We start from the raw sequence: 17,676 nt of genomic DNA on the forward strand, positions 1-17,676 counted from the left end.
AGAGGTAGCCACAGCCGTGGACTACCGCACTGCGTCTGCTAGTATAGAGATGATAATGATATAAAAAAAATATATATATCACTACTGCAGTTATATATAATATAATGACGGACCTGCTGGACACTGTCAGCAGACTCCTAAACTACTAGTATGAAGAAGATAGAAGAAAAAAAACCACCACAGGTAGGTATACAATTATGGACGAGCACTGACGACACAGAGGTAGCTACAGCCGTGGACTACCGTACTGCGTCTGCTAGTATAGAGATGATAATGATATACAAAATATATATATATCACTACTGCAGGTATATATAATATAATGACGGACCTGCTGGACACTGTCAGCAGACTCCTAAACTACTAGTATGAAGAAGATAGAAAAAAAAACCCCACCACAGGTAGGTATACAATTATGGACGAGCACTGACGACACAGAGGTAGCCACAGCCGTGGACTACCGTACTGCGTCTGCTAGTATAGAGATGATAATGATATAAAAAATATATATATATCACTACTGCAGGTATATATAATATAATGACGGACCTGCTGGACACTGTCAGTAGACTCCTAAACTACTAGTATGAAGAAGATAGAAAAAAAAACCCACCACAGGTAGGTATACAATTATGGACGAGCACTGACGACACAGAGGTAGCCACAGCCGTGGACTACCGTACTGCGTCTGCTAGTATAGAGATGATAATGATATAAAAAATATATATATATCACTACTGCAGGTATATATAATATAATGACGGACCTGCTGGACACTGTCAGCAGACTCCTAAACTACTAGTATGAAGAAGATAGAAAAAAAAAACCCACCACAGGTAGGTATACAATTATGGACGAGCACTGACGACACAGAGGTAGCCACAGCCGTGGACTACCGTACTGCGTCTGCTAGTATAGAGATGATAATGATATAAAAAATATATATATATATCACTACTGCAGGTATATATAATATAATGACGGACCTGCTGGACACTGTCAGCAGACTCCTAAACTACTAGCATGAAGAAGATAGAAAAAAAAACCCCACCACAGGTAGGTATACAATTATGGACGAGCATTGACGACACAGAGGTAGCCACAGCCGTGGACTACCGTACTGCGTCTGCTAATATAGAGATGATAAAGATGATAGAGATGAACAAAAAAAATATAACACTACTGCAGGTAAATATTTATATAATATAATGAATGACGGACCTGCTGGACACTGTCAGCAGAATGCGTTTATAGAATAAAAAAAAAAAAACACCACAGGAGTGTTTAACTTTTTCAGGCAGACAATATACTGGTGGTCACTGGTCAGTCACACTGGCAGCAAAAGTGTGCACTGTACTCCTGCTATAACTGCACCCCAGTCTCCCCCACAATTCAGCTGTGTGAGCAGTGAGCACTCAGCACAGTCAGATATACATAGATGATATTATCATGCAGCACACTGAGGCTGAGCACAGATATGGTATGTGACTGTGTATCGTTTTTTTTCAGGCAGAGAACGGATTATATTAAATAATAAATAAAACTGGTGGTGGTCAGTCACTAGTAACTAACTATCAGCAAAACTCTGCACTCTGAGTACTCCTAATGCTCCCCAAAATTACTATTTAATCAACTCAAGTGTCTCTATCTATTCTAACGGAGAGGACGCCAGCCACGTCCTCTCCCTATCAATCTCAATGCACGTGTGAAAATGGCGGCGACGCGCGGCTCCTTATATAGAATCCGAGTCTCGCGATAGAATACGAGCCTCGCGAGAATCCCACAGCGGGATGATGACATTCGGGCGCGCTCGGGTTAGCCGAGCAAGGCGGGAAGATCCGAGTCTGCCTCGGACCCGTGTAAAAAGGCTGAAGTTCGGGGGGTTCGGATTCCGAGGAACCGAACCCGCTCATCTCTAGTTTTAACATTATTTAAGAGGACATAGCTAAACTAGGTTGAAAGATGAAATAAAAAGAAAGAAAAAGAAACTATATATTCATAAATGCTTATGATTGCGGACATCATTATGGGAACATCATGGGAATATGATGTTGAGGTCATGCTTGGTACATATTTTAGTGCTACATAGCTTATTAGTGCGGACATCATTATGAGAGTGTTATTACGGACATCATTATGGGAACACTACTAACGGACACCACTATGGTGTTAGACAGTGTAGTAACATTGAGTGAAGAATTTAACGGCTCGTGCACATATGCAAATAATTAAGACCATTACATACATTAATATTGATAGATATAAGTGAGTTTGGCGTGAGTGGGACAAATGTATAATAGTTTGACGTGAGTGGAATTACCTCAAAAAAAGGGGGGGGTTACTTAATTTCCGTATCTATATATGTTAAACACCCTTATAGGTATAGGGGATAGTATATACAGTGAAATGGTGTACTTTGTCTAACATAATAATGTGCGTAAGATGTGACTCAGTGGGTCCGTACGTGTGTGGAGTGTGTTCCATTCTCGGGCCCCTATTCAAATTCGTTCTATATAGTACCTGATCTTCCCAGGTGGTCCCCCCTAGTGGTACTGATCAGGCCCAACGCTGCTTGGCTTCCAAGATCGGACGTATTTGGGCATTTCCAGCGTGGTTTGACTGTAGCGACGTTGTGCCTTCTAGGTCATCACTCCAGAAATATAAAAAGGACCCACTATGTGTATGAGTGTTCACGAAAATAAAGTAAAACGAAAATAAAGTGATATTATATGCGGTAGTACCGTGCTGGTAAGGATTTGGAGGGAAGGGGGGTGGTGGATGGGGGTGGTGGGGAAGGGTGGGGGAGGGGATGGGGGAGGTGGGCAGGGGAGAGTGGGGATGAGGGAAGGGGGGGGGGAGGGGGGGGCAGTGGGTGAGGAGTGTACGTTTACTAACAAGGCTGAGCCGGAAAATAATTTTAGTACCGTGTCATAAAAAGGGGGCGATCTCGTAGTTGTCGTTGAATCCTTTCGGCTGTAATGTCTGTAATTGTAATATCCAATACATCTCACGATGTGACAATTTGTTGGTGAGATCCCCTCCTCTATCTCCTAGTTTCACCAGTTCGATAGCCTTGAAAGTCAAGGCTTCCAGATTTGAGTTGTGCGTAGACATAAAGTGTTTGGAGACAGCATGGCTCTCTACTTTGTTCCTGATGTTTCGCACATGTTCCTGTATCCTCATCTTCAGAGGTCTCTTCGTTTTCCAAATATATTGTTTGCCGCAATCGCACTCCAGGAGGTATATGACCGACTGGGTGTTACAGTTCATGTAATCCTTGATCTTGTATTCCTTTTTCTTTTCCATATCTGTAAAGGACTTCCTGTTGGGGTGTAAGTATCTGCAGACATTGCATCGCCCACATTTGTAGGAGCCTACACATTTAGGCCATGTCTGGTCCTTCTCTTGATTGTTCCTCAGCATGCTCGGGGCTAAAAGATCTTTCAGGTTCTGTGATTTCTTAAAAATTATTTATGGGCGAGGAGGGAGAATTTCTTTAAGGATGGGATCCATGAGTAAAATCCTCCAATGATTTCTGAATGATTCCCGGATGGATTTCTCATGTCGGTTAAAAGTTGTTATGAATGCTGTGGATTCTTTTGGATTTTCCCTTGTTCGGTATTCCAGCAGCTCCCTTCTTTCAACTTCATTCATTCTGGTGATGGCTTCTCTCAGGATGAAGTCCGGGTATTCCTTCTGTTTGAATCTGTCCTTATACATCTCAAGCTGTAGTTGGCAGTCCTCCGGTTTGCTACAATTTCTTTTGATTCTACTGACAATGCTAAATTCCTTTGTCGTATAACAACCCTTTATGAAGCTAAGAACACTGTACGCTGTTTGCTTAAGAAGTACCGTAATGGTACGCTATTAGCGTAGCGATCGCTCAGCCGTAGGCGAGACGCTCAAGCGTCACGTTCGCTCACGGCCCAGTGATCACAGGACACGTTATTGGCTATGACTAGAGTAATGATTCGCTATGGCGTAGCGGACGCTCGAGACCACGAGGAGATCACCAGCGGCGCAGACGCTCACAACGCTATACCTTAATGTTTAAACCTTATACCAAAGAAATACAAAGAATACCTTAATGTGAGTACAGGGTGTAAGTGCAACCTTGTGTAACCTGACTAACTACAAAGCTGCTTGAGCGTCACCGACGCTCAAGTGAACACTTAACACTATAGAAAATACACAGATACTGGTTTAGGTTCCAAGGCCTATTAACTGTATTATATCTAATATACTTGTAAAAGGGGATAACAGTACAAATGATACACTACAATATAACAGAGACTTCCTAATCACAGAACTAAAATACAAAAAGACAATACTACTCTGACCTAAATGCAATACAATACAATGCTATAATACTATGAGAGATATAAGAGAAAAGAGGAGAGAGAGAGAGATAGAGAGAGAGAGAGAGAGATTGGCTCACAGAAAGACAATGATTACGGAGAGAAACTTACGCACAAAGGGTATGATCGCCTGCGCCTCGATATCCAGCTCCCGGCTATCAGCAGATAACCGTTGATGAGAGAGTGAGCTGGATGTGGTCGGCCTGCCTATTTATGCCCCACACACAATGCAATCTCCTGGTCCTACAATCCCATTGTCCATTGGCCGAAGGAATTCGGCCCTGCATCATAACAAAAGGTCATAGGGTGATTCATACAGGTGGGCTGTGACGATTTCCAACAGCTCAGGTGGGTGGGAAACTGGGTTTCCCGCCGCATACCTGAGTATGTGTAAATAATAGAAATGGACATAAACTTCTTATGTCCATAACTATTCGCACGAGCGATTAATACGCTCCAAACCAACACCGGAATATTGCTAATTAAATACTCTTCCGATGGGTACCAAACACTGCTGTATGATTCCTGCTAGACCCTTCGTACGATATAAAGAGGGATTCCTCAGCTCTGGGACATTGTATTTTAGCCAAACTTTCAGAATCTATCAAAGGGACCATGATCTATAAACTACATTAATTGTGAACATTTGTAACGAATGAGTCGCACGCTACGACTACATAAACTCTACCGTAAATACGCATACCGCGCCTGCGAGTGCACGCTATTGCGGGTATGCGCCTCCACGGGAGAGCGCACGCATGCGCAGCACGGACCAGTGTGCGGTGCAAATATGGCAACGTGCATAGAGACATTTTTCTGACTTCGACAGTCCACCCTTTGGCAGTCAATAATAACTGCCACAAAACGTTTAAGGAGAAAAATGTAAGTCAGGGGTTAATTGATTTCCATGGTGGGGTAAGGAAGAAGAGAGGAGTAGGTGTGAAAAGGGTATGACCTAGTGAGAGAGTAGAAGCATGTGTGTATGAGTCCATGTTTGGAGGGTCATGTATCATCGTGCCGTACGTGTGGTAAATCAAGCTTCGAGGTATTGCGAAGTATACATTTGAATTCCTTCTTATCCTGTGGTACAGGTCTGTGGATGGGCTGTCAAACTCTACCGAGCTCATTTCGGCTGTGGTTGTAACAAAATGGGGATGCACATTTTAGTTGATGATACATGAATGGGGGAGGTATGTGGTTGCTGATATCTGTGCCTGTATTCCCTATCGTCTATGTGTGTCGTTACCTGAGGGTTGTAGAGATGAAGATAAAGAACACTTACGAAAAATGCAATGATATTCTATGTCAGGGAAATGTACATCTGTTGTTGAAGTTGTGTTCGGTATCTGTTGAGAGTCGTCTTCTTTGCGCTGTATTGCTCCTTGGGCATGAGCAAATAGCTTTGTCTGAGCCATCAGATTTACAAAAATGTTGGGCTAGCGTAAGTTTAAAAATACTAGGGAAACTGGGGATCCATGGCAAAGTTCATCAAGTGTCCATATTTAAAGTTGTCAAATCTTCTTCTTTGGTGCTTGTCTGTTGTCTGTATAGCGTCTCGTCAACTTCCTCGTCCAAGGGGGTCTTTGTATCTTGGAGAAAAGCAGAAAAACAGGTGAAAGAAACGGACCGTATAATCGCATTTTTCATCACATTCTGGTTTCTATCATTGGGTCATAAATCAAATCCAGGTTAATTACAGTTTCCTCACTCCTCAAGCTCATCACTTTTGTACTTTGTTTGCACCTCATTAAAGCCTGCCCGCATCTAAATATCAATCCAATTGATATAACGACACCCAAGATACATAGTAGAAACTTTCCAACATCCATTATGACTCCTTGAGCCCAGTCTCCTAAACCGGAGAACCAATTTCGCGGGTTCAACCATGACACCCAACCAGTCAGCTCATTACCTACAGCAGCAAGGGTGAGATTGTGTTTTTGACGAAATTCCCACTTCAATTGGAGAATATCATCCATCTTTTGGTCTATGACCTCTACCGGATCCTCGGTGCTATTTGTGATATACGTGCAACACTTTATGCCGTACTGTGTTGCCAATGTAACACAATATCCGCCTGTTACTGCTGTAAGATAATTAAGAACCATCCTATGCTGAACTAGTTCTGTTTTGTAAGCTTGAAGTTCTCTTCCAGTGTATCTAAACGTGTCATCATACATTTCAGTGATATTATCTAACAAATTGGCGAGTGCGGAAATGTATCTATAATTCATCACTCCTCGAGCGGTGCGAGTGAAATCTAACGCTACCAGAACCTGAATCCCGGTGGATTCATGGATAAGATCAGAGGCCGGATGCTCTAACCTTTCTGACAGTTGTCTTTTAACTCGGTGCTCGTAATGAGTGTGAGTATAAGGAGCTTGGGCACCACGGTGTATGTCCTTCATTTTGTCATGTGTAACAGTCATCACTTCAGGCAATACTTTTCCAATATAACACAATCCTTCAGAGTTTGGGGCAAGCCACTTGTACGCCTTTCTCCCGCATATGAAATATGCGTCATCGGGGAGAACATAAGGGACGGAGAAGGACATGACCATGTTACAAACCTTCCAGGTGAAATCTCCTGACCCTAATTCTTCCAACTGCTTAATGCACGTATCAGTTTGTACGATATGTGCACAGTATCCTGGTGATACCTCTCCAACTCTAGTAATCCTATTTCCTAAGGTATATCGATACCGGAAAGATTTTCCTCTACTGGCTATGTGGCGTACCAGCTCTGTATCTGTAGGCATTCTATCTGCTCTGTGTGAAAAGGTCATGGTAAGGTTGCTCCATGACACTTCCCAATTTCCCGGTTTTCTGGGATTGGAGATGTTAAAACATATGAGGGACCTATCCACATGGTATTGGTGGAGCTTCAAACTAGGAGGGCTGGAGATATTAAACCTCCGGTCCACCGGTCTCCCACCACTTAGCTCAAGTACCTCCCCTAACGTTAAAGGAAATGGTACTAGCCCTGATTTACTGTGACCCTGAGGTACTTGAGAGCATACCCAACAATCGGTCTTGTTTAACACATTACCCACTAGAGAGTGATAGTCACTCAATGGATGCCGGTCCATATGGATATTAAAACTAGATTGGCATTTCTTTATGCATCCATCTTCAACCAGATTATCACAGAGCCTACAGATACAATTTTCTTCAGCTAACAATCCATCACAATTTCTTCTATCGGATCGTTTTCTGATACTCGCCTTTGCTTGTTGGTTTGGTTGATCTTGGAAAACTACGCCTCCATCATCATAATCGGAACCCATTCCAGAACCTCTCTCGACCTCTATGGTACTCTCGCCGGAACAGACTGCTCTGGTCAACATCATGGTTAACATCAAAATCCGGATCGCAGTCTCTTGGGGCAAGTCCATCTTACAGGAGGAGAAAAGAAGAAATTTGTAAAGGGGGTATAAGAAAACAGTTTGAGGGGGAGAGAACTTGTTACGATAATAAGTTCTCTCGTCTTGTTGTTCTTCTTGTTCTGCTGTCCTCTCAAAGGTGCTGTCTCTCAGTCTTCCAAACGAACATTCTGGTGATGCAATATTCCTTCCCAACCGACGATCTTTCTGTAAGGAGCAAAAATCTGGCATTACCATTGGTCCAACTGAGGGGTGACATAGCATCTTTAAACCATGGAAACATGAGTAGGAAGAGAGAGACAACAAAAAAAAAAAAACAAAAGAGATAGAGAACAATTCATGTGCATATATACATTACATAACTCGACAATAACCATCAATAAGAAAAGAGAAACAAAGCATTTTTAAACATTGTCAACATTAAGAAAACATTGTTAGCATTAGAAAAACATTGTCAGACTTATTAGGCTGTCATATCTATGTGTCTAATGGTCTCCTTGAGCAGTCCCTCCCCACCAGCACCTGCATTACTCCACTGTCTGTATCTGGCCAGAAATACATTGTGGCGGAGGTCATGCTGGGGTTTGGTAGACTTCTGCAAGGACCAAGTGGGTATGCAATGTGTGAATTCTTACCAATACTCGTCAGAGATGGGGATAGAGAGAGAGAGAAAAAAACATTTCACTGATACATTTACAACGTTTCACCTGGTCATTCCTGTGTCTTTCAGTGAATGACCTCCCAATTTATTAACCGTTACTTCAGGCTTGCCTCCATTCCTAATAATCACCTTTCCTGCCTATGTGATCCTTGATTATAATGGTGTGTATTGTAATTTTGCTCATTTCTTGGTCTAGGGGGTCTAACTTTATGTGGGTTATTACAGTTGCTAGCACAATGCCCTTCTCTTTTGCACAGATCACAAATCCTTAAGTTCCTCCATGTGCCAATGGCCTGGGGTTTTGGTTGATTTGATGCCTCCTCAAACGCTTGGATGCTCATCACCATCAACCGCTTTCCCTGTACCTACCTGATTCCTTGGATACCATGATTATGTCGTTGTCTAGGGAGTTGATATACCTTCTGTGAATCTTTGATCATACAGTTAGATCTTTCCTAGGATCTGGGTAATCAGACATGATTGATCTCAATTCTGTCCGGGACCAGGGATGGCGCATTGCACTGTCCTTGACGGGAATGGTTCCCTGATCGTCAGTCTTCCCATTGGGGACTGTGATCACCCTGACAGGACTAAACTCAATTACATCACCTTGTTTTGGTCTTATAATATGGGGTACATTTGTTTGTGCGTGATATAAAACATTGTACGTACCTGTGGACACGACCTCACCTGACCCTCCGTTAGGGGGTTTGATTATTGCCTTTACCAATTTGGTCGCGTCCACCTGGATGTCTTGTAGGATGGCTTCTTTAAGAGGTGCCGACATCGTTCTGGGCTCACTTTCTTGTTGGTAATCCTGAGGGAAGTTTAACATGGGGTGCAGCTTGCACAGGTTAATAGTTGTACATTCAACAGTATTACAATAATCATTGTTACATTTATTACACTTATTCTTATAATCTATATTACAGTTGCTAAGAGCGTTTTTATTGTTCACCCTTGTGTCTTTCTCTCCGCAATCAACCCCTCTCCTGATGCCACTGTCTCTCCTCTCAAGATAAGAGTCAGAAAAGTCAATAGACTCTTTTTGTAATTCACTTTCCTGTTGCCATAACTGTAAATATTCATAATGTTTATTTTGTCTCTTCGTTGGTTCAATGAGACTTATCCTCCTCCTTAAATTTTGTAACACTACTGGACTGAAGCTACCTATTCTTGGGAATTTGTCCCTGTCTTGTACAGTCATTCTCTCCCATTCATCACATAAAACCTCTGTGTGACTACCGTATTTTTCACACATTACATATCGTGCCGACCCAACTGGTCGTTTCTCTGAATCAACCCGAACCGAGGTTGATCGCCCCCTACCTGAACAAATGGCCCCCATAATCTGCAGGCGTTGCTTATTCCTCCTTGGATCTTTATCTCAAGGTTTTCAGCGAACCCTTACAAACAAACCAAGATGTCCTTGGGCAGGCCGGCGGTGGTGGTTTATCAAGTACCCCACTTACTTCTCGCCCACGTTGGCCTGTGCTGCAATCACTGTAACCAGAGCTGCTGTACCCAACCCAGGGCCCCTGTGAACCTTTATTTACTGGGGCGCGTTCCCCAGCAAGTATCGGTTGTTGGATAGTTCCTGAGTGACCAGCGAACTTCCCTTCCAAAAATAAAAAATTACACAAATCACGTCAGAATGTACAAATAGCGTTTGTGACCACTTTACTCTAATGGTATTAGGTCAGATTACTAACTACTGCACACAATTACGTGCGGTCCAATCGTTCAGTACACGAGCACTACTTGTCATGTACTGAAAGATCAATGGAATCGATGTTTCCGGCCGCGATTCCTTCAGCAAGAGCTTGTATGGCCTATATGGGTTCTGCACCAACACCCCAGGCGTTGTGCCACTGGACTTTTATAGCGGACCTCTTTGTCTATTTTACCTGTTACCTTATGACCTCCTGGTCTGTTACCTTATGACCTCCTGGTCTGTTACCTTATGACCTCCTGGTCTGTTACCTTATGACCTCCTGGTCTGTTACCTTATGACCTCCTGGTCTTGTTACCTTATGGTCCGCTATACTCTAATGCTCAAATATTATTTAACCAGGGATGCCTCCCTAGCCACCGTATATGTCACTTACACGTATGTCCCTTGACGAGTACCCGGCTTTCCTTTTGGTTCCACCTTACAGTTATATAAACTTTTGTATACAAAACACACTCACTCAACACATGTACACTTTTGTTTCTATATCTATTTCTGCGCAGAAATTGTCTTTAGGCCAAAAGTGTTACCAATTAGGAGCAGGATCTGTTAAACTAAATTTCAGATTTTCCAAAAATAGATTTGCGTTATTTACCGCTTCGCGTTATCTACCGCTGTGCGTTAATTATCGCCTTTGCGTTACTTCACTTTATCACAACTTGAGCTACGTGGGCGTAACCGGACGCTACGTTGCGTAATGAACGCTGCGTGCGTCTGCCTTTTGGATTGCGTACGCTAGTCTTTGTTAGCGACACGTGTACGCAATGCAAAGGATCCACCGTAACACAATATATACTTTTATCAATGTAAATGATCCCTGATCATCTACCGCAATCCACACTGACTGCCTTGTATCTCAGACAAACCGTGTGTTTGTTCTATACTTTAACTATCACCTCTACTATGAAATAACAGCAAATCTCTTTTTAGCACTTTCTATCAACTATAAAATTTGGCAAACAGGAATAGTGATATACGAAAATGAAACAGAAATGCAGATATATGCGTGCGTACGCAAGACAAAAGAAAAATAAACAGTTTTAAAAGGACACAAGCGTTTTGTTCTTACTTCCGGTTACCGGGTTCCTTCAGCACTCTTTATCTAAGCGAAGCAGACGCTTATCCCGCCAGCACTATGAGACAATCTCCCACCCTTTGCTGGGGGATAATGTCTGCTTATCTACCTAGTGCAGATGTGAGAAGTATAGGACGAGTCCCCAATTGACAATGCTAAATTCCTTTGTCGTATAACAACCCTTTATGAAGCTAAGAACACTGTACGCTGTTTGCTTAAGAAGTACCGTAATGGTACGCTATTAGCGTAGCGATCGCTCAGCCGTAGGCGAGACGCTCAAGCGTCACGTTCGCTCACGGCCCAGTGATCACAGGACACGTTATTGGCTATGACTAGAGTAATGATTCGCTATGGCGTAGCGGACGCTCGAGACCACGAGGAGATCACCAGCGGCGCAGACGCTCACAACGCTATACCTTAATGTTTAAACCTTATACCAAAGAAATACAAAGAATACCTTAATGTGAGTACAGGGTGTAAGTGCAACCTTGTGTAACCTGACTAACTACAAAGCTGCTTGAGCGTCACCGACGCTCAAGTGAACACTTAACACTATAGAAAATACACAGATACTGGTTTAGGTTCCAAGGCCTATTAACTGTATTATATCTAATATACTTGTAAAAGGGGATAACAGTACAAATGATACACTACAATATAACAGAGACTTCCTAATCACAGAACTAAAATACAAAAAGACAATACTACTCTGACCTAAATGCAATACAATACAATGCTATAATACTATGAGAGATATAAGAGAAAAGAGGAGAGAGAGAGAGATAGAGAGAGAGAGAGAGAGAGATTGGCTCACAGAAAGACAATGATTACGGAGAGAAACTTACGCACAAAGGGTATGATCGCCTGCGCCTCGATATCCAGCTCCCGGCTACCAGCAGATAACCGTTGATGAGAGAGTGAGCTGGATGTGGTCGGCCTGCCTATTTATGCCCCACACACAATGCAATCTCCTGGTCCTACAATCCCATTGTCCATTGGCCGAAGGAATTCGGCCCTGCATCATAACAAAAGGTCATAGGGTGATTCATACAGGTGGGCTGTGACGATTTCCAACAGCTCAGGTGGGTGGGAAACTGGGTTTCCCGCCGCATACCTGAGTATGTGTAAATAATAGAAATGGACATAAACTTCTTATGTCCATAACTATTCGCACGAGCGATTAATACGCTCCAAACCAACACCGGAATATTGCTAATTAAATACTCTTCCGATGGGTACCAAACACTGCTGTATGATTCCTGCTAGACCCTTCGTACGATATAAAGAGGGATTCCTCAGCTCTGGGACATTGTATTTTAGCCAAACTTTCAGAATCTATCAAAGGGACCATGATCTATAAACTACATTAATTGTGAACATTTGTAACGAATGAGTCGCACGCTACGACTACATAAACTCTACCGTAAATACGCATACCGCGCCTGCGAGTGCACGCTATTGCGGGTATGCGCCTCCACGGGAGAGCGCACGCATGCGCAGCACGGACCAGTGTGCGGTGCAAATATGGCAACGTGCATAGAGACATTTTTCTGACTTCGACACTACTGAACTGGGAAAAAGGGATATTGTTCTTCCAACTTTTGAGATGGTTGCTCTTATAGTGGAGGTAGCTGTTAGTATCTACCTGCTTGACAAAGTTCTTTGTTGTGATTCTCCCGTTCTCTCCTGTGAGAACCAAATCCAAGAATTCAATGTGCTCTCTACTTGAGTTAGATGTAAAAGCGAGATTCATTGTATTGGTGCTAATGTGTTTTAAAAATTGATTAAAACATTCCATATCACCATCCCAGATTATTAAAATATCATCGATGTACCTCCGATAAAAGATGATATTGCTGTTAAAAGCACGATGGTCATAAATAAAACATTTTTCCCAACAACCCATAAAAAGATTTGCGAAACTTGGCGCGAAAATCGTACCCATCGCGGTGCCACACTGTTGTAGGTAAAACTGATCCAGAAATTTCAAATAGTTAGGATGGAGAATAAAATACATGATGTCACAAATAAAATCCCTGTGGTTTTCTGTTAGTGTGCTGTCATCATCCAGATATTCCTTACAGGCTGTTACTCCCTTTTTATGTTCAATACATGTGTAAAGTGATTGGACATCAATTGTAACCCACATGTATGAGTCCTTCCATTCAATATTTTTTAGGAGGTTTAATACCGACGTTGTATCCTTGAGGTATGACGGGAGATTCTTAACATAAGGTTTTAAAAAGACATCAACGTATTCGGATAAGTTAGAGGTAAGTGAGTCTATACCCGCCACTATTGGTCTTCCGGGCGGGTTATCCAAGCTTTTATGAATTTTTGGTAGGAAATAAAAATGGGGTTCGTGGGGTCTGATTTCATTAAAAATTGATACTCTTCTTTGGTAATAATGTCTGTTCTCAGACCATGTAATAGGAGTGTCCGTAATTCTTCGATATAGGTATCCTTGGGGTCCTCTGTCAGTCTTTTGTAGGATACTCCATCCGATAGCAGTCTTTCTGCCTCTGCGATGTATTTATCCCGATCCATGACAACCAGCCCCCCCCCTTGTCAGCTTGTTTTATGATGATCCCTTTATTTTTCTGTAAGTTTTTCAAGGCCTCACTTTCTCTATTGGTTATATTCTTTTCCTTTATCTTCTCTTGGTCCATGTCACAGAGGTCTTTCTTCACTAGTTCGTAGAACATACTTATGTTACTCCCTTTCGACTCCAAGGGATAGTACTTGGAGGTGGGTTTCAATTCCGATTTTGAGCGGCTCTCACAGTTGGCTATGATTGCATCTTCTTTTTTCAAAAAATGCCTTTTTAACGTTAGTTTCCTGACAAATTTGTTAAGGTCAATAAACATTTCGAACTTATTCAGGCCTCCTGTTGGTGCAAAAGAAAGTCCTTTGTTTAATAGAGATATTTCTGGTTCTGTTAGGGTATGTTGGGATAAGTTAAAAATGCCTTTTGTTCTTGGATCTGTATTTACTAGTGTATTGTTCTTTTTTTGTATTCTCTCCCTCCTGCCTCCTCGGGATCCTCTTCTTCTGTATACCTTCTTTTTAGGGGCGATGCATGTCGTATGTCTTCTTTCACTGAGTATCTCAACACGTTCTTCGGTTTTGCGCCCGTTCTTTGGGATAAAAAATCCTGGTCGCTAGTAGAGCCTCTTCTCTGTAAGGGTGTTAATCTATTCGACGTTTTTATGTTGTTGGTTGGGGTGTCTCTAGTTCTGTTTTGTGTAGTGGTATTCCTCGTAACTTCAGACTTCCACGTACCCCCACCTGATTTCTGATTGAAATGTCCATTCGGTCTAAACCTGCTCCAACTTTTCACTCTCCCTCGTTCATAATCATTCTTGTCCCTAAGGAATTTATTTTCCTTCCCTTTTACCTCCTCTTCCTCGATATGTGCCATTTTCTTATTCAAGACCTTTTCATTGACTTTATAGTCCTCCTTGTCCTTGAAAGGTTCCAACTCTCTTTCCTTAGCTTTAATTTCCGTTTCTATGGATGAGAGGGATTTTTTCTTTTCATCGACAAGGAGTTTCATCAAGTCTATAGAACAGGTGTGTAATATTTTGTCCCATTTTTCTATGAAAGTCTCTTCCTGGTTACCAAATGTGGGCTGTTTCAGTAATCATAAACCTCTTGGAACTCTATCCATTGATATATAGTGTTCAAGGCCCTTAATATCCCACCATGTCTTGACCTCTTTAGTAAGAAGTCTTTCTATTCCCCAGAAAAGATCATCTAGATCACGTGGTTGGGTAGGTTCGTTCACAATCAGGTTTTCGTTAAAGATTTTCTGACACCACACATTCCTTTTACTGGTATGTTCTATATTCCTCAACATTCTGTCGGGTTTACCCCTTCACCAGGCCGCAGCAAAAAATGAATACCAGAAGTAAATGTGAAAACAAGGATTGTTACTGCGCCACATGCGATAAAAACAGATATGTTGTGTAATAACTGGCTCATAAGACACTCCCCTACACTACTAGTGGGGCGTCAGCTGTTTCCCTCAAATGGATACAGGGGTGGTAATTCCCTGAAATTAATGTAAGAACAAGGGGGGGGGGTGGGATGAGGGATGAATAGCGACCAAGGTGTCAATAAAAGTGGGTTGCCAGTTAAAATATTAAAAAGTATTTATTAAATTAGCATAAAAGATACACATAAAAAAATGGGAACAACAATATATACACACAACTGAACTAAAAGCACTTAAATGAATATATGCACTTAAAAAATAGAATTTTTCCTTATCTTAGAATGAGGTAGGTACAGGTCACCCAACGCATTTCGTCTGATGAGACTTCTTCAAGGGGTATGGACAGAATGAGACGGTACATGTTTTTATAGCCAAAGGTGATCAGTGGGAGGGTCATGACATCACATACAGTCATGTGATGCAATTATATATTAAAGCCAATAAGGCTATTTGTATATACACAAGCACTGCTTAACATGTTGATCTGGACTTAAAATAAGTAAAAACGAGTGAATATGCACTTAAAAACGGATAAAACACACTAAAAAATGGCTCTGGAGTGAAATAAGCTGAACTTCCGCCACACTTCCGGTGGCTGCGGACCCGTCGCGTCACTTCCGCCCCACTTCCGGTGCTTATTGCGCATGCGCCCGCGGCGATTTCATGTCTTTGTCCAGTACTCAGTGGCTGTAGTTCACAGGGGGAAGGAGCCAGTCTCTAGTTCAGTCCCAAAGTTGGAGGCCATTTTGGGTGTGCTTGTGTCCATAGATCTCCTGGTAGCGGCGGCCATTTTCTTGTAGTTTGTCTGATACTTGTCAAATGCCCCGGTATCCATGGTGATAGTTAAACATAGAAAGAGAGAATAGGAGTATCAGGAGTATGTCATTGTTCTGTAAACACCTAGTTTTAACATTATTTAAGAGGACATAGCTAAACTAGGTTGAAAGATGAAATAAAAAGAAAGAAAAAGAAACTATATATTCATAAATGCTTATGATTGCAGACATTATTATGGGAACATCATGGGAATATGATGTAGAGGTCAAGCTTGGTACATATTTTAGTGCTACATAGCTTATTAGTGCGGACATCATTATGAGAGTGTTATTACAGACATCATTATGAAAACACTACTAACGGACACCACTATGGTGTTAGACAGTGTAGTAACATTGAGTGAAGAATTTAACGGCTCGTGCACATATGCAAATAATTAAGACCATTACATACATTAATATTGATAGATATAAGTGAGTTTGGCGTGAGTGGGACAAATGTATAATAGTTTGACGTGAGTGGAATTACCTCAAAAAGGGGGGGGGGGTTACTTAATTGCCGTATCTATATATGTTAAACACCCTTATAGGTATAGGGGATAGTATATACAGTGAAATGGTATACTTTGTCTAACATAATAATGTGCGTAAGATGTGACTCAGTGGGTCCGTACGTGTGTGGAGTGTGTTCCATTCTCAGGCCCCTATTCAAATTCGTTCTATACAGTACCTGATCTTCCCAGGTGGTCCCCCCTAGTGGTACTGATCAGGCCCAACGCTGCTTGGCTTCCAAGATCGGACGTATTTGGGCATTTCCAGCGTGGTTTGACTGTAGCGACGTTGTGCCTTCTAGGTCATCACTCCAGAAATATAAAAAGGACCCACTATGTGTATGAGTGTTCACGAAAATAAAGTAAAACAAAAATAAAGTGATATTATATGCGGTAGTACCGTGCTGGTAAGAATTTGGAGGGAAGGGGGGGGTGGATGGGGGTGGTGGGGAAGGGTGGGGGAGGGGATGGGGGAGGTGGGCAGGGGAGAGTGGGGATGAGGGAAGGGGGGGGAGGGGGCGGGCAGTGGGTGAGGAGTGTACGTTTACTAACAAGGCTGAGCCGGAAAATAATTTTAGTACCGTGTCATAAAAAGGGGGCGATCTCGTAGTTGTCGTTGAATCCTTTCGGCTGTAATGTCTGTAATTGGAATATCCAATACATCTCACGATGTGACAATTTGTTGGCGAGATCCCCTCCTCTATCTCCTAGTTTCACCAGTTCGATAGCCTTGAAAGTCAAGGCTTCCAGATTTGAGTTTTGCGTAGACATAAAGTGTTTGGAGACAGCATGGCTCTCTACTTTGTTCCTGATGTTTCGCACATGTTTCTGTATCCTCATCTTCAGAGGTCTCTTCGTTTTCCGAATATATTGTTTGCCGCAATCGCACTCCAGGAGGTATATGACCGACTGGGTGTTACAGTTCATGTAATCCTTGATCTTGTATTCCTTTTTCTTTTCCATATCTGTAAAGGACTTCCTGTTGGGGTGTAAGTATCTGCAGACATTGCATCGCCCACATTTGTAGGAGCCAACACATTTAGGCCATGTCTGGTCCTTCTCTTGATTGTTCCTCAGCATGCTCGGGGCTAAAAGATCTTTCAGGTTCTGTGATTTCTTAAAAATTATTTCTGGGCGAGGAGG

The 17,676-nt window shown here is 42.3% G+C and overlaps 2 pseudogenes; both read right to left on the bottom strand.

The window, feature by feature from the left end:
- Window positions 1-2,508: 2,508 nt before the first annotated feature.
- On the bottom strand, window positions 2,509-2,627 carry LOC134945869 (5S ribosomal RNA; annotated as a pseudogene).
- Window positions 2,628-16,700: 14,073 nt separating this feature from the next.
- Window positions 16,701-16,819, bottom strand: LOC134940133 (5S ribosomal RNA; annotated as a pseudogene).
- Window positions 16,820-17,676: the final 857 nt, after the last annotated feature.

This window comes from Pseudophryne corroboree, chromosome 1, assembly GCF_028390025.1.
Source record: "Pseudophryne corroboree isolate aPseCor3 chromosome 1, aPseCor3.hap2, whole genome shotgun sequence".
Taxonomy (NCBI): Eukaryota; Metazoa; Chordata; class Amphibia; order Anura; family Myobatrachidae; genus Pseudophryne; species Pseudophryne corroboree.